Source organism: Theropithecus gelada, chromosome 15 (genome assembly GCF_003255815.1).
Source record: "Theropithecus gelada isolate Dixy chromosome 15, Tgel_1.0, whole genome shotgun sequence".
NCBI lineage: Eukaryota > Metazoa > Chordata > Mammalia > Primates > Cercopithecidae > Theropithecus > Theropithecus gelada.
Genome location: NC_037683.1, coordinates 5,814,691 through 5,838,167, shown reverse-complemented (window position 1 = coordinate 5,838,167; position 23,477 = coordinate 5,814,691). Strand labels below are relative to the sequence as shown.

The 23,477-nt window shown below is 45.5% G+C and overlaps 1 protein-coding gene and 1 long non-coding RNA gene across 5 annotated transcripts in view; one reads left to right on the top strand and one right to left on the bottom strand.

Moving 5' to 3' along the window:
• TSC1 (TSC complex subunit 1) overlaps positions 1–10,859 on the bottom strand; it is a 54,037-nt gene extending 43,178 nt beyond the window's left edge. For all 4 annotated transcript variants that reach the window (XM_025359092.1, XM_025359093.1, XM_025359094.1 and 1 more), the window contains exons 1-2: positions 10,769–10,859; positions 1,225–1,287 (exon numbers count right to left, since the gene is read on the bottom strand). The gene's annotated coding sequence lies outside the window, so the exon portion shown is untranslated. The remainder of the gene's footprint in view (positions 1–1,224; positions 1,288–10,768) is intronic.
• Positions 10,860–13,279: 2,420 nt separating this feature from the next.
• On the top strand, positions 13,280–22,469 carry LOC112608731. Its single transcript, XR_003116045.1, has 2 exons — positions 13,280–13,457; positions 22,121–22,469. It is a non-coding gene; the product is annotated as an uncharacterized LOC112608731 (long non-coding RNA).
• The last annotated feature ends 1,008 nt before the right edge of the window (positions 22,470–23,477 follow it).

The following is a 23,477-nucleotide window of genomic DNA, read 5'->3' as shown; positions in this document are numbered from 1 at the left end:
TTGAGATTTACTTTTGTATCTCAGAATTTACATTTTATGATGGTGATATTTAGCTTGGACCTCAATGATCTGAACACTTAACCCTTTGACTTTGGGTTCAAATTCACATACAGTGGACTTCTAAAAAAGGAACAGTATGAAGCACACACAAAAACACTGAAAATGAAAAATCAAACTCAGAAAATTTTCCCTACATGTGAGAGAACAATACTTAACTTTCTTGTTAGACAGTCTACAGTTTGTATCAAGACCCTACTTACGAACTGATGTAGAGCTGTAAGACAAAAATCTCTACCTTATTTCACAATTCCTATGACAGAGGTGAGGCAGACAGTGACAGAATACAGTAAACAGCAACCACTGAGCCTTGGCATGAGTCACACAGCTATCCATGTATAAAGACAGCAGACCAAGCACCTCCTGTCTTCCCTACACCCTTCCTATACACAACTCTGTTGCACTTGGCACTATTACTGCTAAACCAAAATTACAGTTCAGTGATCAGTTAGGCCACTAAGAGGAAATTCCATCCACGGAAATGCCAGCACCTCAACATTTATGAAGGATATATTCTGAGACAGGATCCTCCAATTCCTAAAAACTACTATAGCATATAACTTATCTCTCAAAAATTAATGTAAGACAACAGATATAGCCATGTTAAGATGCAAATGCTCACTCACCAGCTCAAGGGTTCTCGGCCCAGGATGTACATTAGAATCACCTGGAGAGCTTACAGAAAGTCTGGAGCATATCACATTTGGTTTGTTTTTATAAACCCATGCGGATTTCTAAGGTGCAGCCAGGGTTAAGAACCTCTGCACTAGTTAAATGACTGTGTCAGCACACAGGCTTTAATTTAATGAAGTGGTTAAAACCAAACTTTGCTGCTCAACAGAGCTGAATTGAGTCCACCAAGTACTAGCTATACGTCTTTAGGAAAACTACGTGACATCTTTGAACCTGAATCCTCACCTGTAAAATGGGGATACACCGAAAGTGTGGCTGTGAAGAAGAAAAGTAATCCATACAATGCACTTTGCACAGTGTCAGGCACTGAATAAGCAACTAATAATCATCAGTAATGCTAATTACTTCATGCCATAGATGGTCCAGTTCCTGGCAAGTAGCTAAAACTGTAAATGTTAAATCCCTGAATGCACAACCATGAGCAAGATAATTCCCTCCCATCTTCCTCTAACCACTGGCCTGGTTAGACCTTACCTGTTCTAGGGACAACTGGTACTTCAGTTTCCAGTGCTGTCAACCTGGTGTCTTTCATGGTCACTGAAGGAAGAAAACATATGCACAATGAAGCAAAATCCCAGATGCAATCAGAAGTGAGTTAGGGGTTCATCTGGCACAAGCTTCTTCCTCCGCTGTCCCCAACAGGTGGCCATCACGTTTCCACTGGAATGAACACTCATAATCACTGGAAGCACGTGCCTCTCCCCGTCTACATTTCTGAACAGCTGGTTGCTGGAAAATTCTTTATATTGTGCTGAACTTGTAATCTCTGTCTTTTGTTAATGTCTGTTAGAGGTATAAATGAATGGGCAGGATAGGCCCTAGAATTAGAGAGTTCCGGGTTAAAATCCAAGCTCTGCAACTTATTAGTGTGTAACATTTGGCTATTTATCTTAAGTCTCCAAGGTCTAACTGTAAGTTACCTTGTCTGTAAAGTTAGAATAATGATGGCATCAAGCTCATAAGGCTTGTGGGGATTACATGAGATGATGCATCCTATTGCCCTCGGCACAATGTGGGGCACACCGAAGTTACCGGAGGAGCCATGTGAGGCAGGTCCAGGACAGTGAGGGGCACAAAGCACTGAGTGGGCCAGGAGGCCCTCACTGCCTGCCACAGTTCCTACAGTCCTCACCCTTCCGCAACCCTCCCCACCACCTTGCCTCACTGGCCTTTCAGTTCCTTGGTCAAGCCACATGCTCCCCATTCCTGAGCCTAAGAGACTCTACCTTTGGCTCCTCCTAAACTCACTCTTCATCCTTAAAATCTCAGCTTAAATGCTCACTTCCTCGGAGAAGCCCTCCTAGGCTCCACTTCCCTCCCACTCCCACCTTCCAGACTAGGTCAGGTCCCCTGTTATGCTCTTGCAGCCTATATTTCTTGTGTCACTTACCACAACCCAATTAAATAAGCTCGATTAATTACTGAACATGTCTCCTTCACTAGAAGTTATATCCAGGGAGAGACTGCAGCTTACTCAGTGCTGTATTTCAAGCAGCTACCATGGTGTCTGGCACTTCTTGATGGAATGACTAGGAGTTAAAATCTTTCTTTTCTTTTTCTTTCTTTTCTTTCTCTCTTTCTCTTTTACAGACAGGGTCTAACTCTTAGACTAGAGTACAGTGGCGCCATCATAGTTCACTGCAACCTCAAACTCCTAGGCTCAAGCGATCCTCCCATCTCAGTCTCCAGAGGAGCTAGGAATACAGGCGCACACCACCATGCCCGACTATTTTTTTTTTTTAAAGATGGGGTCTCACTATGTTGCCCAGGCTATGCCCAAACTCCTAGCCTCAAGCAATCCTCCCATCAAGGCCTCCCAAGGTGCTAGTATTACAGATGTGAGCCACTGCACCTGGCCAGTATTTCTTAAATAAATGTCCAAAGCCTAATTCTGCCTTCAGGTAGCATGACTTAAATTTAATCCTTCTATAACAGACATAAAATATTTGTGAACAGCTACCATTTTTCTATTTTCTTCCCCCTTTTACCCCACTTTGTCCAAATTAACTTGTATTAAATATCAATGCTAAATGAGTATATATCAATACATTCTAGTTTGCTTTTAAAATATGGGTCCTTCAAACTATATTTAGGTACAATCTGATCACTAGATTGTAAACTCCATAAGGACAGGAACCATCTGGGACACCTAGGGTCTATCCTGGCACACAAGAGGCAAATACACCCTGCTCAGATCGGGTAAGATGTAATCAGCTTCTTTGGCAGCCATTCCAGAGTTGAATAGAGTGTGAAAGCTGAGTTTCATATACTATGGACACCCAATTACCCTAAACACGGAAAAAACTTGAACCAACTTCTTAAATGTACAACCATGGCCAAAGTCAAACTAGTGGACTGAGGAACTCTCTAACAATTAAAATCACTGTTCCAGATGACAGGGTAATTCTATTTCCACGTGGAACACATTCCAGACATTAAACTCCACTGGTCTCTTCAGTGGCACCTGCAAGCCTGTGAACAGTGCTGCAGGCATGCTGGTCCTCCGGAAAAGAGGGATCATACCATTCTGACAGGGAGTGCTTGCCTGGTCGCACTCAATGCAAGTCACAGGGCTTGAGTTAAAGTGCAGGAGCCCAGGCCGCGCGCAGTGGCTCACGCCTGTAATCCCAGCACTTTGGGAGGCCAAGGTGGGCAGATCACCTGAGGTTGGGAGTTTGAGACCAGCCTAACCAACATGGAGAAACCCAGTCTCTACTGAAAACACAAAACTAGCCAGGCATGGTGGCGCATGCCTGTAATCCCAGCTACTCGGGAGGCTGAGGCAGGAGAATCACTGGAACGCAGGAGGTGGAGGTTGCAGTGAGCAGAGATCATGCCATTGCACTCCAGCCTGGGCAACAAGAGCAAAACTCCATCTCAAAATAAATAGATAAATAAATAAATAAAGTGCAGGAGCCTCTAATCTTAAAATCAGAATCTTAAAATAAGCAGTTAGTCCAGTGAGTCATATAGACTTCCTCTTGCAACTAATCCGTGTTGGACATTTCACCTGAGAAGAACTATCTAAGGCAAGAGTAAAATTAGGATCTACACCAGATGAGATCCTGTAGACTGGCCAGTCACAACCCCTGTCCTCCATCAAGGATCTACTCTAGGAAAGTAGTGCACACCACCAAAAGGTGGTGGTGGTTGGTTTTTTTGTTTTGTTTTTTGAGACAGAGCCCCGCTCTGTCGCCCAGGCTGGAGTGCAGTGGCCTGACCGTGGCTCACGGTTCACTGCGACCTTTGCCTCCCAGGCTCCAGCAATCATCCCACCTCAACCTCCCAAGTAGCTGGGAATACAGGCACACACCACCATGCCCGGCTAATTTTTGTATTTTTTATAGAGACAGGGTCTCCCTATGTTGCCCAGGCTGGTCTAGAAATCCTGGACTCAAGTGATCCATCCATCTCAGCCTCCCACAGTGCTGGGATTACAGGCGTGAGCCACCACCCCCTACCTAGCAGAATGTTTCTGTCCAATGCTCAATGTTAAGACTTTTAAATTCTTTATCACTGCACTAAAAATGATAATGGTACTAAATTGGTAGCAATTTTATGTTGGTATGTCAAAGGCTACCTACTATTCTACTCTTATTTATATTTTTAAGTGTTTATTGACTTATTCATTTGTATTTCAATCCTGCCCTACGGGGGGTGCTACCAGGCACCATCACTGTGGTCAGTAAAGTGAGATGTGATTTGTGAACCTCCTGAAGGGAAGGGAGGAGTGCAGATGGAAACACCTGGCAGAGCAGAACACCAGTATCAATCCATGTCCTTACCTTCGAAAGCCAAATTTAAAAAGAAATCTGACTCCAGATCTAGATTTTTTTCCCCTTTCATATTGGACCCAAAAGTTGTGTTCTCACTTATGTTCATCATTATAATTTCACTTCTATAAGCAACCTTTTTGAATAAAATGTAGGTTTGCGGAACAAGATAAGGGCTCTGTGTTTTAAGTATTTTTAGAGATGAAACAGAAGGCACATAGGTCAATCTGTTTTCACCATTCATCTTAACTAATATCATTCTTTAGGTGTTTACAGACGGATGGCTTATATGCCTAGGATTACACATGAACTCCAGCCTAACAGCCATGGATAGCTGTCAATAGCAGGACCCGTATGCCATTTTTTTTCACATATCTCTGCCCTAGCCAAGATGCATTATGAGCTGTGAGAGCCAAGGGGTATATATACCTTTTGAAAATACTAGTGGCAGACACCTAAGATGTCTTTAGAAAGGGTTTATCTGAAATTACAGGGGAATATTCGAACTTTTCAAAACCAAGTGCTGTGATATGTGGCCTAGACACTACCCTCCACGACTCCTCAGGATTGTAGGTAACATAAAATAGGTGACTGCAGATCAATTTGCCTAAGATAATTTTGTACACATTTGTCTATGATGTAAAAACGCACTACATGTGTAAATGAAGGCAGATGTCTCTTCACTATAACTTGTTTTCTATATCCAATTTTTTATCCATAAAAATTCAAGGACAATTCAGACACAGGTCCAGGCATGGATGGACTATTTTATTATCAGGTACAGTTAGATAGAGCAGAAACGTTACACTGTTAGGTTAATGCTCTGCTCTGGCTCAGGAATTCTCAGGTGACTTCTTAGGGTAATATTCTATCAAGTGAACCAAGGCGCCTTCAGCACAAATGCATCTAAAAAGGGTAAGATACTTGCTCCCATTCTCTCTTCCTATCAGTGCCTAGAAGGAAGGAGAAAAGGGTAGGAAATAACTACTTACTATGTGAGGGTAAAACAGCTGATGGTAAAACCTGCCAACACATGTAGTCATGTGTGATTTAAAAGGTCTCAGCAGTGGGAGTCCCTCTCAAGGACAAACTGGGGTAGGAGAGCTCCAACTTGCCAGATTCTCCATTCAGAATTTCTGCCATTAGGGGCCTTGATGGATGGTTTGCTAAAGCTTACATCCTATCGCAAAGGTGAAGAATTTTCTAGTAACTTGCGTATCAGGCCAGAGCTTGATTGTGGTAAGGCGTATCTCTTCAATAAATAATGCTTATGTTTTGACTTTCTATTAACAGGAACAACACTATTTACTAAGAAAATACAGGCTGAACAGATACCATGTATATTTCAAAAAGACACTACCCAGAGCTTCTCCTAAAAGAAATATAAAGCAAACTGTGAGATATCTTTAGGTTTCAGGTTTACAGGACCGAAATAGAAGTATTCTAGGGAAAAAGGGTGTAGTTTGATAGTCTAGGGCAGTGGTTCTCAAAATGTGGTCCTGGCACCACTAGCAGGAGCATCACCTGGGTATTTGTTAGAAATGTACATTCTCAGGCCTTTCCCCAGATCTCTGAATTAGATACTTTGGGGGTGGGGTCTTCTAGGTAATTCTGATGTCCACTAAAGGTTCACAACCACTGGTCTAGGAAGAAGAAGGATGAAGGTAAAAAACATTCATTCATTAATATACCTCCATTGAGGTTCAAAAGGAAAAACATATATATCGTGCATAAACCTTGGGAAGAAGGCTCAATGGAATTCTCCCAGGTGCTAAAGGTACCAGCACAGACCGAACGCCAAGCCTGACGAGCACTTAGCAGATTACATACCTGGGTATACTACAGAAGTTTAACAAAATAATTTATAACCCAGACGGTACATAAGGCCACCTTCTGACTTGGGCCTTTCCTGCCTACTAGTTAAAAAACAAAAAAATTGTTTTTAATAAAGCCTAAGTCCATTTTTAGAGCAGTAATCTATCTAAAATGATCAGCTGGGTTTCAAGCTGGGTCCATAAAGTCCCTGAAGCCATATCCAAAATTCCATGTCTGTATGAATTTTTTTGGTGATGATGGGACATGAAGGGTAGAAGAGAAATATGGTCCACAGCTTCCCACAGATTTTCAGAGGGGAACTGAGTCCACACACCTTCCTACCACCACCAAAGTTAAGAACCACGGACCTGACCTGTGAGTTAATTTATGAGGTCAGCAGATGAAGCAGTTTATCACAGAGGAAGACTAAATGTTTGGGCTGTGGCGTCAACCAAAAAGGTTCATATTCCAGCTCAGCCACCGAATAAGTAACTTTAGGCAACTTACTCTAAGCCTGTTTCGTCCTCCCATGCTGCCTCTTAAGGCTGTAAGAAGTTAATGGGGAATCAGACATGTAAAATACCACAGTGTTTGGCACATGAGTACTCAAAAAATATAAACTTTATTGTAACAATATTACTACTTGACAAAAATGTACTGCTGGGTACATAATGCTTAGCAGTCTATCCATTTAACAACTGCTATTTGAAACATTGATAAAACCACTGTGTAACTTAAAATGGATACAGTTCAAGTTTGTTACTATGCTCTGTGAACTACTCAAAGTAGCAGTCTTAATTATTGCAGCCATTAAGGTCACTGCCTCTGCTCTTCCTACAGCTCCCCTCTGTGTCTTCCATCACATCACTAACAGAAGGGCAAAACTGTCCTTTGTTACTCAAACACTTCCCGGCCTCTACTGCCATCATATTTACTTAAGAGAGTGACCTGTGAGTTGTAGGGCAGTAACTACTATGCTTTATCTTGGACTAAAGCAGTTTTTAAGGCATTTTACTTACTAGGTGTAAATCTGAATTCATTCAACTGTAAAAAGTATTGTTACCTTTTGCTGATTCCCTGTTCATAACAAAAGTTAGCACTGAACAAGAGAAAGGACAAGAAACTGACAAGGTCCTGAGACAGTATATTTTATATACAGCGTGTAAAATTTGAATTTTTATTCTCCCCCATGAAAACAGACATAAGGTTACTAAATTCTAGCAACTACACGCTTAAAAAGTAAACCAGAGAAAGAATAATCTCAAATTGTTGACAGTTTACCTCTTTCAGATGAACTTAAATGGAGAATGAGTATTTCATGCCATCCAAATTATATTAGTTACCAATTCATGATCTGAGGTTAAAAAAACAAACTCAGTGTTTGAGTGTATGCTACATAGACACACTTCAAGCAAACAGCCACAGATTTTAATGCTACTAAGTACACTTTCTTTCATGCCTTCGGCTACTTAAATGACAAAACCAATGCAAAGACTAACCTTTCAGAGATTTATAGCACGGGAAACTTATAGGGAATTACCTTTTAAAAAAGTATTATGATGTAAAGGAAAGGATAAATGCTAAACAGATCTTCACCCAACAGGGTAGGCGCAAAGCCACCAATTTGGTTATTACAGAACCATTAACACGTTGCCTCAATCGATTTAGTCAGAATGTTTAAATGACACCCCAAAGGACTTTAAATCACAGAAATGTAGGCCTAGAAATACTCATTAATTTACATTCCAACTTTTACTTCACCGATGAAGACACTGAGGCTCAGAGAACTTAAGTGACCCACTGAAGGTCAAAAGCTATCTGACTCTTTAGGAGAGCCTGAAATGGTTGAGATATTGCTGTATGTGGCTCATCGGCATTCAAGAATATCCAATTAATTCCAGGAAAAGCTAATTTTAGTTCACTATGGGCCTGGAACCCAGAAATAAACATACCTGTAGCCTAACAAACTTCACATGAAGACAGAGCTATAAGATCAAGCCAGCTCTAATTCAGAGCCCAAAATTCACCCAACACTACATACATAAGAGGCCAGAAGCTATTTTAAGAAATACCTCTGCGATAAATAATAAATGAAAATAGCCAGATTGATACTTGAAGCCAGTGGTCCTCAACCTCTGGTGCACATCAGAATCAGTCTTCTTCCAAAATACATACACAAGGTGTCCGAATATGTAGGTCTACCTACTATAGTGCCAAATATCTGTACATCGAGGTTCTCATGAGCACTATGGTGTCAGATCTCTTGTTTCCAGCAAGTTCATTATTCTGCAAACATTACATACAGAGGTATATATTAGATTTGCCCTAGTAAGACTGTTAAGTTTCATCTCACAAGTGAAACCAGGCATGCACAGAAGGCATCATATTACACCACAACAGTAGCAGTATCAGTTTTTACTCTTAATCCAGTGAGGAAGAGGACAACTGAGTCACAGGACTTGAAGCACTCTAATTTTACGAAACAAAAAGGCCGGTAGCCACCTGCTTTCTAACCAGGAATTCAGGAACATCCCAAGTGTTTATGACACCAGGAAATGTATGAAGCAGAGAAAGTTTACATCATCTGCCCTTCTAGGCACGTGATGTAAGAGTGTTTTGGATAAGATATTAACTTTAGTAAGAGGATATTTTCCGTTTACATCTTCTATAAATACCCCTTAAGTTTACACCAGGTGGTTAGAGGAAGATTCTGCAGCTCCCCAGGGCAATAGCAAAGAATGTTTCAGTGTTTCTGAGGAGCCTCATTTGCCTGATGCATGACTGTTAAAGGTACATTTCCCTACACGACCCTAAATCAGTTTTCACATTTGCATATTCCAGGTTTACTCAGGAATGCTCAACTTAAGAATCACAGGTGGTTGCTCGGTAAATCGAAGGCTCCCCAAAGATTAGGTTTTATAATGCTTCCCAAAATTTACAGCTCCACTTTGCCAGGCTGTTTGAATTCAGATGACTCCAAGTTGATCCCAAAATTATAAATCAAAGTATCTCAGAAGAGTATTATTCTATTTTAGCACTTTTATAGCTTACTCTATGCAACGTGAAGTGTTATTTCTATGCTTTCTATTTAAAAAAAAAAAAAAAAAAGAAAAGCCAGCAAGGATTTTAGCAGGACTTCTTTCTGCAGTAAACTCATCAGTTTTATTAAAATATCAAGTACTTTTTAGCCTAATTTAGACTAACAAATTTACATGCACAACACTGCCATCCCAAACAAAAGCTAAGGCGGATAAGCCAAGTGCATCCCCCCACTTTAACATTAAACAGAACACACGTGCATAAACCGTGGCTAAATGATAAAATTTTAATCACGTACAGGTCAGCTTTGATCCAATAACAGATAAATTTAAGAGTCATATCTTTGGAGTCAGTCAGATCCCAGCAGTTCCAGTCCTGGCTCAGATACAATTGGGGTGTGATCTTACGCAAAGTACCCTGCTCTCTCCGGGCCTCAGTTTCTTCATTTGAGAAGACTGGAGGTGTTAATAGTGGCTGCCTCTTCTCTTTGTCGTGAGGACCAAAGGAGATAATGACTGCTAAGCACCTCCACAGTGCCTGGCACATAGAGAGCAAGCACTCCATTAACGTTAGCTGTTGTTCTTAGTTAGGAGGACCGCGTCCCCTCCCAAGTCCCCACCACAAATCCAAAACACACAAAGCAAAACTCTTTAACAGGAAACACAAAGAAAGAGCTTTAATTCTACAAGGTCCCTCCGACTGCAGGCTCTTCATCCTCCAGTTCCTCAAATGAATGAATGAACGCCTAGGAGTGGCTCTGCAAATAGCTGTCTCTTAGGAATCACCTTTGCCGACTTTAAGGTAACTGTCTTTCACCATCAATTAAACACCCACAAGTACACCCAGAGCGAGGCACAACAGTCATGCAAATTTCAGCGGAGACACCGAGTCCGGGCGAGTCCTTGATCCCCACAGGCAACCTCCATTCATTCTCCACGCCCCTCTACCCCGACCCCTCTCTTTAAGTTCTAGGACCAGCCCTACCCTCGCGACCCTTCCCCTCCCGCCAAGGGTCTCTACCGTGCCCTCCGCACCTAGCGTGAACCTGTCACCCCACCAAGTGAGGGGCTGACGAAGGGGCCCACCTCACCCCTGCCCGAGGGACCGAGGCCCGGGGTGCAGCCGTTCCTCGGGCGCCAAGGAGGGGCGAAGTGCCCGTCCGGCTCGTCTCTCCTCCCCAGAGACCCGCCAGTCCCGGCCGGGCCCGCCGGAGATAGCGCGTAATAAGAGGGAGGGGAGAGCTCTCCGACCCCCCCCCCTTCCCCGGGATCCCTACCAAGCCAGTGAGCCTCTTGCTCCAGCCCCTCCGAGCCTCCCCGACTGGAGGCATGGTGCCGAGGCTGCCCCAGGAAGCCCCCATAAAAAGGAGGGGGAGACACCCCCATACTCACCCACCGTCTCCTCCCCCTCAGCTGTTTACCTCACAGTCCCTCCAACCTACAGGGCGCCGCCATGTTGGACGTACAGCACCTCCCCCGTCGTGAAAGGGCCAAGGCCGTCGGCGGCCTCCGCCACGAAAAAGAGTCCCCCTCCAGCGCTCCCCTCCTTCTCGAAAGGAAGGACAGACGGCCGCGCTCGGCAACCTCGCCGGAAGGAAGAGGCTCTCCCACTCATAACTCACAATGGGGGTTGGACGAGAAAAAAAAAGCAAGGAGGGATTTAATAGAAGGGGGCGGGGCCAGGCGGAAGGATCCCGAAAGGAGGCTGCTAAGAGATCTTGTGACTCCGCGAAGGAGGCAAAAAGAAGGGCCGGCGCGGCGGGAGGAGCCAAGCGAGAGCCCAAGGGGCGGGGCGGGTGGTCACGTGACTGGCGGGCGGAGGGACACGGCGGAGAGGCGTAAACAAGCTGGAGGAGGCTGGGTGTGGTTCGAGCGCCCTCCCCTTTGCACCCCCCGAGTCGTTTCTGCCCTTCGCTTGCCTGGCGACCCCCGAGGGTCTCTCTGTGGGCGGCCACAGAGCAGCGATCCTGTTTCCCAAGGAGCCGCTGGGGCCCGCGTGAGTGAAGGGCCTACTTGGGAGCCTTGGAGTTGCGGCTCACCTAGGAAGGGGCGGAAAGCTGGGGGCCAGGGCAGCCCTCCTTCCTGGGCTGAACATTTGCAGAAACCCGCCTCCGGGATTGCGGGGGACCGCCCTGGCGTCTGCCTTCAGGTAGCTCACACTTCACACCTAGTCATGACATCTAGGGAAAGCCAGCCCTAGTAGGAGGCAGCTTGAAAATCAGAAGGCCTTATTGCGTTTCCTGCTGAAACAAGGCTTTAGGTCCTCCAAGCCTCAGTTTCTTCCTCTGTGAAATGGGCATAATGACATCTGTGACGTGAAGAATCAAGGAGATGAAGTATGGACAGCGTTTAGCCCAGAGCCCTGCGCCTAGTAAATGCTCACTCACTAGGTAGGTGGCCGTTATTGCGAGCCTGAGTATGATGGGCTCCATCCAGCACGAACACAAAAGCTCTGGGAGAGGAGGCAGAGCGAGATGAAGTCGAACTGTGGTATATGAAAGGCATTTTGAAGGAGTAGGCATCAGGCTGGGTTTTAAAGGAAAGGTAGGTTTTATGAAATATTAGGTTGGTGCAAAAGTCATCACAGTTTTTGCCATTAAAACCGCTATGATTTTTGCACCAACCTAATAGAACCAGGCGAGGCGGCTGGGGAGAGGCTATTCCAGGCAGAGGGAACCAAAGGAGCAAGAGCCTAGGGACGAAAAGGTGCTGGGTGGGTTATGGGAATAACAGGTTTTGTCATGGGAACCAATTGGGTCACAGTGCGGGGCAGCCATAGTTAAGGGGGGCCAGATGTGTCAGTAGCCAGCACCGTGGCTGTTGTCAGTATTCGGAGCAGGCCCTGGATGGTACTGGGTAGGGCCGCCGCTGGTCAGTATAGGGCCTTGGTGAGACTTAGAAAAATGGCGCCCCTGGGCTGTGTTTTGGCCCCTGTCCACCAGCCCCAAACCCTCCTGCGCCCTTGAGCAGTGAACAACCTTTATAAACATAGGTCTAGAGCCATGAAGGCTTAGGAGGGAGGTGGAAATTGAGCTGTTTCCTCTGTTCTGACACAGTCGCTGGGGGGAAGCTAAGAGTTCTAGATTCAAACAGACCAGAGTTTGAATGTAGGTTTCATCATACTAACTGGATGAGCCTTAGTCTCCTTACCTGCAACATAGGGCTAATAACAATGGTAGCTCATGGGGATTTGGGGTGAATTCAGTGAGACATTAAGCTCTTAAGTGGCACAGAGCCTACTCCAGTTAATGTTATTTTTGATAACTGTTACGTGCCAGCTGTCAGCATTCATCACTTCCAGAAACGGATCCACCAAACACTAAATTCTTCTGTGTCACCACCCGAGCATAGTCTGCATGGGGTCCAGAGATGGAGTGGTCGAGGGAAATGGGGAAGGATCTGGGTTCTCTGAGTTCCACGAATCTGCAGACTACTTCACAGAAACAAACTCGTCCCTTTGCATTCACACCAGGGCAGGGATTCACATGTCTTCAGAGATTTCTGAGACCACCAGTGATGAGAGACCTAAGGAGGAGGGCAGGGGGAGCAGTGCTGGTCTGGAGCTCTGACCCAGGAAGTCCCCCAGACCCTGACCTTCCTTGATTCCATGACCTCACCCTGCAGGAATGCGTTCTGCCGTGGAGGAGAGCAGCCATACGCAGAGCTCATCAACTGCTCACTCTGCAGGGGGCCATAACCACATTGTCACTGTTTCTACACTGTCTGGAAGAAGAATGGTCATTGTTATCTCATTATGGACCACCAGTGGCTTGCTAGAAGAGGCCGAAGATGACAGGCAAAGACAGCTCTACCACCATCTTCCGCCACTTACCAGGCTGGGCCACCAAGATGTTTTCTACTTCTCTGGGGTTGATTTTTGTCGTTTGCTTAACAGACACTATTCAGACCACTACCTTCCACACAGCACCCTGGAGCCTCCCTGTGACGGGGCTTCCTGGCTGGCCTGTCTGAGCAGGAAAGGGCTGAGCCCTGCGTAGGCAGGCATGCTGACGGGATGCACGTGGTGGGGGACATCTGCTGCATTTGGCTGTGTGACATCTCACCCTGGCCTTCTGAATAGGTGAACCGCCCTTCCTCAATTCTTTCAGTGCTGATAGTCCTCACAGTCACAGTACCAGCCCCAGGCCACAGCAGGTGGACCAGGCCTGGCCAATCTGAGATGCCCATCATGGAGGTTGTTAAAAGAAAACTTAAGTTCAATGAGATGAAATTTAATTGAGCAAAGAAAAAAGAGAGAAAGAATTCACGAATGAGGCAGCCTCCAGAATCACAGCAGATTCAGAGAGACTCTAGGGGTCAGAACAAATTTATAGACAAAGTACAGTGGCCTGGCGCAGTAGCTCACTTCTATAATCCCAGCACTTTGGGAGGCCAAGGCAGGTAGATGGCTTGAGGTCAGGAGTTCAAGACCAGCCCAGCCAACATGGTGAAACTCTGTCTCTACTAAAAATACAAAAATTAGCCGGGCATGGTGGCAGGCACCTACAATCCAAGATACTTAGGAGGCTGAGGCAGGAGAATCACTTGAACCTGGGAAGTAGAGGTTGTAGCGAGCTGAGATTGTGCCACTACACTCCACCCTGGGCAACAAAGTGAGACTTGGTCTCCAAAAAACAAACAACAACAAAAAAACAAAACTGACGTATAGGAGTCGGAAGTGAGGTACAGAAACAGTGAGATTGGTTGCAGCTCGGCGTTTGCCTTATTTGAACAGTTTGAACACTCAGCAGTCTATGAGTGGTTGAAGCATGGCTGCTGGGATTGGCCAATACTCAGCTATTGTTACAGGTGCATACTACTAAGTTAAGTTTTCAATTTTGCGTGCCTGTTAAGCGGGGTTACCGTTCGTCCACAAGGACTCAAATATGTAAGTACGGAGTCCTTCTCAGGCCATATTTCGTTTGCTTTAACAAGCAGACATGGTTGGTCTAGAGTGGACCTGTGACTTGAGCTGGACTAGAGTGCTCCTCTGGGTTTTTAGAGATGGGTGTTTTTTTTTTTAAAAAAGCAATTTTTTTCTTTCCTTTGGGGTCACTAAACTGCGATGAGGAGGCTGTGGCCTCTCCCTTCCCCTGTCCTACAGCAAGGTGTGTGACAAGTCGAGTTAAAGAGTGAAAGAGACAGAAACGGAGATGGAAAGAGAAATTCATGCTGCTATCTTCTGCATTTCCAGAGTCCCTGAAACCAGCTTTGCCCTGGCCTTCCAAGTTCCATGAAGTAATAACTATTTTGGCCAATGCTAGTTTCGTTGGATTTCTGTCCCTCATAAACAAAAGGCCTTCTGAATGTTGTGGGATTCAGAGGCCTTTAGAAGGACACCACCAGTCAAAAATATTTCCCACTCTGTGCCCGAAGTTCATCCACTTGAATTGCTTTTTGGCTTTAGCTTTCAGCTGTCTGTGCGGCAGCTTCCTGGCCAGGTGCCCTGCCATTAGTGGGCATCCCCTACAGGATGGGGTCTGAGCTTCTGCTGGTAGTCCCCAAGGCCCTCTGCAGCCCTGGCCTCTCTAGCGCATCAGTTTCCCCTTGCTGTCTAGCACCGTGTCCTCCAGTACCAAGGAACGCCCAGAGGCTTCACACCGCCCTTCGTTGGCTCAGGCCGTCTCCTCTCCTTCCGCACCAGATGGCCTCTGCAGCCTGTGCTGGTCATTCTCCATTTGCCCTTCTCTGTCTGGACTCCCCTCTAAGCCACACCTGCTAAGCATGTCCTCTCCCTCCTCTTGGATTTCACCAAAGTGCGGCAGGGTCAGGTGAGCGAGGAAGAGCCTTCCCACCTGGCCTGGCCTGGCCGTGATGCACAGCTCCTGCTGCGTGGCCTGTCCCACCCGTGCTGTTAGTAATGGTTCCCCTCACTCACTCTTCACACTCAGAGGTGATCACAGATCCCCGCAGCTCACTAGTCCTTAGGTGCTTCAGCACCTGTTTTTTTCTCTGAAGCTGCTCACACCTGTCTTTTTAATTATCCCTTGGAGGGTGCTACTGTTTCCCGCCAGGATCCCAACTGCTACAACCCCTTCTTAGAGAATCTGCCTTCAGCCCGGGCTACTCACTGTGAATCAAGCCAAACACACACACACACACACACACACACACACACACACACACACACACCCTGATTGGACCTGGATCAGGGCTGAAAACCTTCCTCACACTGAACCAGCCAGATTCTCCTTCTTGAGAATTTGAACTGAGAGACCCCAGTTGAAAATTTGAACTGAGAGACCCCAAGACTGAGATTCATTGTGTTGGTGGAGGATTGCAACTTTACACAGGTGCAGGGGGATCATTCAAACTGCTGTACTCCAGGAGAGGCAGATCACTTAGAAAACACCTCAAACAGGTGCCTTCAGGGGTTGTGCAATAAGATGGGACTGTGCTGGTCCCTGGGGGGATAATGTGGAGTTGGACCCAGCCGTGGCCATCAGCAGCACTCTGGACAGCAGAGGTTAAGCAGGAAGAGCTACTAAGAGCCTTGCTGAGGAAGCCGGCATGCCCAGACCGGCAAGGAGCAGCTGTGGCAACAGAGAGGAAGGAGATCTGCAGGACTAACCCATTGCCCAGGAGGCCTGCTTGGGTCTGGAAGATGCCCCTGTATCTTTTCAATAAATTCCACTTTTTCACGCCTGTAATCCCCACACTTCGGGAGGCTGAGGCAGGGGGATTGCTTGGGGCCAGGAGTTCAAGACAAGCCTGGGCAACATAGCAAGACCCCATCTCTAAAAAAAATGAAAATTAGTCAGACACGGTGGCATGCAACTGAAGTACCAGCTACTTGAGTGGCTGAGGCAGGAGGATCACTTGACCCCAGAACATTGAACCTGCAGTGAGCCACGATCTTGCCACTGCACTCCAGCCTGAGTGACTGAGTAAGACCCTTCCTCTAAAAAGTAAAAATAACACACACAAAAATTCCACTTTTACCTGAGCTAGAAGATGTTCGCTTCTGTTCCTGACAACCTACACCACCGTGGAGGCTGGAGGTGGCCAAGAATGCTTTCCTTTCTCCGTCACCCAGATCATACCTGTTCTTCCTCCAAGACTCAACTCCAATGTGATCCCCCCCAGGAAGTATTCTTGGGACCCCCAGGATGGCATTAAAGGCCCATGCCCTGAGCCCACTGCCCCTACCAAATGCACACCTCCGTTCCTTCCACCACACCGCCTGCTTACTCAGGTTGTGCTTATGGGCCTGTCTCCCAAGTTTTTAAGAACTCTGCTACCCCCAGGAGATAGGATGGATAAGAGGGCCCTTGAAACCTCTACTTCAAGGTCAAAAGACAGGAACAGGCCAGGCTCGGTGGCTCACACCGGTAATCCCAGCAGTTTTTTGTTTGTTTGTTTTTGTTTTTGAGACGGAGTCTCACTCTGTCGCCCAGGCTGGAGCGCAGTGGCGCGATCTCAGCTCACTGCAAGCTCCGCCTTCCGGGTTCATGCCATTCTCCTGCCGCAATCTCCTGAGTCGCTGGGACTACAGGCGCCCACCACCACGCCCGGCTACTTTTTTTTTTGTATTTTTAGTAGAGATGGGGTTTCACTGTTTCACTGTGTTAGCCAGGATGGTCTTGATCTCCTGACCTCGTGATCTGCCCGCCTTGGCCTCCCAAAGTGTTGGGATTACAGGTGTGAGCCACCACACCCGGCCAATCCCAGCACTTTGAGAGGCCGAGGCAGGTGACCCCCTGGAAACCAGGAGTTCAAGAAAAAAATTTTACAAAAAATTTTTAAAAATTACAAAAAAATTTTAAAAATTAGCCAAGCATAGTGGTTCACACCTGTATTTCCAGCAATTTGGGTGTCTGAGGCGGGAGGATCACTTGAGCTCAGGAGTTGGAAGCTGCAGCGAGCCATGATCCTGTCACTGCACTCCAGTCTGGGCAACAGAGTGAGACCTTGTCTCAAAAAAAAAAAAAGCTTAGAATAAATCTTTCAAGACTTAGGCTAAGACTAAGGCTAAATGGGAGCAGTGTCAGGGGCCAAGAGCTACTCTTGCTGCATGGCTCGATGTCCATGGTAGCTCAAGCGCCCACAGGGCTGGCCGCCATCTTGGTTTGCTGTTATTCCAACAATTGGAGTAAAATTTATTGTCTCACAGTTCTAGAGGCTAGAAGTCCAAGATCAATGTGTCAGCAGGGTTGGTTCCTTCTGAAGGCTTGGAGGAGATCTGGTCCCTGCCTCTCCCCCAGCTTCTGGAGTTTGGCTGGCCATCCTGAGGCTCAACCCCTCCTCCTGCTTCGTTCCTTGGCTTGAGATGCATCACACTGTTCTCTGCCTTCATGTTCACACGACATTCTCCCTGTGAACTTGTCTCTGTGTCCAAAATTTCCCCATATTATAACTACACCAGTAACATTGAGTTGGGAGCACACCCTATTCCAGCATGACCTCATTTTAACTAATTACATCTGCAGTGACCTTATACGTAGTCACATTCTGAGGAACTGCAAGTTAGGACATCAACATGTCAATGTTTGGGGGAATAAATTCAGCCCACAACAGGTCCCAAGGGCTGAGTTAGTCACATTACTATCCATGGTTTGTGCAGGGGCCCTCTCTAATTTTTTATACTTGCATTTGTTTGTTCCCTTTTTTTAATTTTTAATTTTTATTTTTTTCTTGAGATGGAGTCTTGCTCTGTCGCCCAAGCTGGAGTGCAGTGGCACAATCTCATCTCACTGGAACCTCTGCCTCCCAGGTTCAAGCAATTCTCCTGCCTCAGCCTCCCGAGTAGCTGGGATTACAGGCACAAGCCACCACACCTGGCTAGTTTTTGTATTTTCAGTAGAGACGAGTTTCACCATGTTGGCTAGGCTGGTCTTGACCTCCTGACCTCAAGTGATCCGCCCACCTCGGCCTCCCAAAGTGCTGGGATTACAGGCGTGAGCCACCATACCCGCCCTGTTTGTTCCCTTTTATCTTCATTCCCCACATCCAGTTTCCTCCTTGCACATAAGCAACCATTGCCATGCATATCATGTGTATCCTTTGGTCTGTATGTTTCCTTGCAAAATGTATATGTGTGTATTTTTAATTTATGTAAGTGGAATTATGTTATAGGTGGCAATCTGTTTCTTACTTTCCCCCCCATTCAACATCGTTATGAAGCTCCATCTAGCTGCTGAGAATTGTTCTGTAATGTGAACCTACCCTAATCTACTTTCCACTCTCTCAGGGATTGACACCCGCAGTAGCACCAGAAGTAACATTGTGATAAACATCACTGTACACTATACACTGTACTCTATGCACTGTACACTGCACACTATATATACTATGCACTACACATTGTACGCTGTACAGTATGCACTATACACTATGCACTATGCACTACACACCATACACTATACACTATGGACTATACATTGTACACTGTACACTATGCACTATGGACTATACATTATGCACTATGCACTATACACTGCACTATGCACTATACACTATACACTATGCACTATGCACTACACACTATACACTATACACTACGCACTATACGTTGTACACTGTACACTGTGCACTATACACTATGCACTATGCACTATACACTATACATTATGCACTATGCACTACACACTATGCACTATACACTGTACACTATGCACTATACATTGTACACTGTACACTATGCACTATACATTATGCACTATGCACTATACACTATACACTATGCACTATACACTATACATTGTACACCGTACACTATATACTATGCACTATACCCTATGCGCTATGCACTGTACACTGCACTATGCACTATGCACTATACACTATGCACTGTGCACTATGCACTACACATGCACTACACACTATACACTACGCACTATATACAGTACGCACTACACTACACTATGCACTACACGCTATACACTATACACTATGCACTACACACTATACACTATACGCTATGCACTATGCACTACACACTATACACTATGCACTATGCACCATACACTATGCACTATACACTATGCACTACACACTATACACTATACGCTATGCACTATGCACTACACACTATACACTATGCACTATGCACCATACACTATGCACTATGCACTATACACTATGCACTATACATTATGCACTACACACTATACACTATGCACTATATACAGTACACACTACACACTATACACTATGCACTACACACTATACACTATACACTATGCACTACACACTATACACTGTACGCTATGCACTATGCACTATGCACTACACACTACACACTAGGCACTATGCACCATACACTATGCACTGTGCACTATACACTATGCACCATACACTATACACTATACACTATACACTATGCACTATGCACTATACACTATGCACTATACACTATGCACTATGCACCATACACTATGCACTATACACTATGCACTATGCACCGTACACTATGCACTATGCACTATACACTATACACTATGCACTATACACTATACACTATACACTATGCACTATGCACTATACACTATGCACTATGCACCATACACTATGCACTGTACACTATGCACTATGCACCATACACTATGCACTATGCACTATGCACTATACTGTTCCCTTATGGATCCAGCTCAGAATTTACTTGGGATACACAACTGGGAGGAAAACTGATGGGTCATAGGGTGCATGGACTTCCTTTTTTTTTTTCTTTTACAGACAGGTCTTGCTCTGTTGCCTAGGCTGGAGTATAGTGACTCAAACACGGCTTACTACAGCCTCTACCTCCTGAGCTCAATGGATTCTCTCCTCTAACCCCCCAAGTAACAGGATCACAGGCTTATGCCACAATGCTTGGATTTTTTTTTTTTTTTTTTTTGTAGAGGCGGGTCTTGCCATGCTGCTCAGACTGTAGACTTAGTTTTTTTTTTTTAAGTTCCAAGGTACATGTGCAGGATGTGCAGGTTTGTTACATAGGTAAACGTGTGCCATGGTGGCTTGCTGCACGTATCAACCCATCACCTAGTATTAAGCCCAGTGTGCATTAGCTTTTCCTGATGCTCTTCCTCTCCCTGCCCCAACTGGCAGGCCCCAGTGTGTGTTGTTCCCCTCCCTGTGTCCATGTGTTCTCATTGTTCAGCTCCCACTTATAAGTGAGGACATGTGGTGTTTGGTTTTTTAGACTTTTTTTTTTTTTTTTTCTGAGATGAAGTCTTGCCCTTCTCCCCCAGACTGGAGTGCAATGGTGCAATCTCAGCTCACTGCAACCTCCACCTTCTGGGTTCAAGCGACTCTCCTGCCTCGGCCTCCCGAGTAGCTGGGATTACAGGTGCATACCACCACGCCCAGCTAAATTTTTGTATTTTAAGTAGAGATGGGTTTCACCATGTTGGCCAGGTTGGTCTCAAACTCCTCACCTCAGGTGATCTGCCCACCTTGGCCTCGCAAAGTGCTGGGATTATAGGCGTGAGCCACTGCACCCAGCCTAGACTTACTTTTAAGATACACCACCAAATTATTCTCCAGGACACCTGCCCCAGCCTACACTTTCACTAGAACCCCACAAAAGTGTCCATATCCCTATCCACACTTGGTGTTGACTAGCTCTTTAATTTTTTCAGTATAACGGGCTAAACGGACATGTTCTTGTTTTAATTGGCCTCTCTTTGACTTAATGAGATGGAGCATTTTTATATCCTTGTTATGAGTCTGTGGGTTACTTTCTCTATAGATTGCTGGCTCTTTTGACCATTTTCCCAGTACAATTACTGTCTTTTTCTTGATTTGCTGAAGTGCCCTATGTATTCTATACATGTGTCCCTCATTGGTTATAGATATTTCTTTTTCTTTTTTCTTTTTTTTTGAGACGGAGTTTTGCTTTGTCGCCTTGGCTGAAGTGCAGTGGCACAATCTCAGCTCACTGCAACCTCTGCCTCCCAGGTTCAAGTGATTCTCCTGCCTCAGCCTCCTGAGTAGCTGGGACTACAGGCGCCTGCCACCATGCCTGGCTAATTTTCGTATTTTCAGTAGAGACGGAATTTCACTATGTTGGCCAGGCTGGTCTTGAACTCCTGACCTCATGATCTGCCTGCCTCGGCCTCCCAAAGTGCTGGATTACAGGCGTGAGCCACCGCGCCCGACTGGTTATAGCTATTTCAAGTGTCTTCTCACAATCTGTTATCTACCTATTAACTATCTATATTATGCCCCATTGGAAAAGGTCATTAACTTGGGTGTTATCAAATTCACTTCTTTTTCTTTTTGATTTACTCTTTGGGTTTTTGAGATTTTGTTTAACAATGCCTTTTCCAACCCTTAATCACACACAAAAGAAATGCTTAAGCTTTCTCTGTTTGTATGGGGTTTTTTGTTGTTTGTTTGTTTGTTTTTGAGACAGGGTCTTACTCTGTCACCCAGGATTGAGTGTAGTGGTGCAAACATGGCTCACTGCAGCCTTGACCTCCCGGGCTCAGACCATCCTCCTGCCTTAGCCTCCCGTGTATCTAAGACCCCAGGAGTGTGGCACCACACCCAGCTAGTTATTTTATTTTATTTTATTAGAAATAGGGTCTCACTTTGTTGCCCAGGCTGGTCTTGAACTTCTGGGCTCAAGCGATCCTCTTGCCTGGACCTCCCAAAGTGCTGGGATTACAGGTGTGAGCCACCCTGCGGGGCCATTTGTATGTTTCATATTTATATTGTTAGATAAAAAATATATTTAAACATAAAATATATATTAAAATATATTAAAACATAAAAAAAAATTTATGTTTTACATTTCACTTTTAGGTCTCTGCAGAGGCCATGAAAAATGTGCCACTCAGTTTTTCTGCTAATTGTTGAAGGCTCAGCTGCCGCCGCTCTGGATCTATACCCCATTTGCAATGAAACCACACATCTCGTGACCCACTCCCAGCCCGTGACTAGGCACAGCAGGGGTCCTAATGCAGGACAGCTCTGAGGAGGTGTGGGACTCTGACAGTGGAGGACATGGGCTTGAGAACTCTTCATCAACCCGATCAAACCTCTCTTGGAACTGCAAAGCAGTCTGAGACTCTTCTCCCAGTCTATTATCTCCCTATTAACTATCTATATTGTAGCTCATTGGAAAAGAGTCATTCATTTTGGTGTTATCAAATTCACTTCTTTTTCTTTTTGACTTGCACTTTGGGTTTTTGAGATTTTGTTTAGCAATGCCGCTTTCAACCCTTAGTCACACGCAATCCCCCCTTTCCTCACAGGTTTCAGATCCATATCATAGCTGAAGGCTCTCTCTGCTCTGTCCAGCTCCTCCTCTGTGTGGGACATTTATTCGAGTTTTAAAATGTCCTTCCCAAAAGTCTACTTTAGTATTATTCTAGTATGTATTTTTGAGACAGTGTCTCACTCCAGTCCAGACTAGAGTGCAGTGGCCTGACCATAGCTCACTGCAACCTGGAACGCCTAGATTCAAGCCATCCTCCTGCCTCAGCCTCCCGAGTAGCTGGGACTACAGGCACACACCACCACACTGGGATCATTTTTTAAATTTTTTGTAGAGGTGGGCTCTCACCATGTTACCCAGGCTGGTCTTGAACTCCTGGGTTCAAGCAAATCGCCCACCTCGACCCCCCGAAGTGCTGGGAATACAGGTGTGAGCCACCATGCCTGACCTGTAGTGTATTATTGATTTATTGTTAGGTATTTTATAGTTTTTAATATTATTTTGTGTGGTTTTTTTTTTTTTTTTTTTTTGAGGCGGAGTCTTGCTCTGTCGCCCAGGCTGGAGTGCAGTGGCGCGATCTCGGCTCACTGCAAGCTCCGCCTCCCGGGTTTACGCCATTCTCCTGCCTCAGCCTCCCGAGTAGCTGGGACTACAAGCACCCGCCACCACGCCCGGCTAATTTTTTGTATTTTTAGTAGAGACGGGGTTTCACTGTGTTAGCCAGGATGGTCTCGATCTCCTGACCTCGTGATCCGCCCGTCTCGGCCTCCCAAAGTGCTGGGATTACAGGCTTGAGCCACCGCGCCCGGCCCTTGTGTGGTTTTTTTTAAAATTTTCAACTTGGTTGTTACTGAAGTAGAGAAATTCTATTGATTTTTGTAGGTTGATCTTATGTCCTGCACCTAGTCGAACTCTCTAATTTTACTAGTTTGTCAAATTATT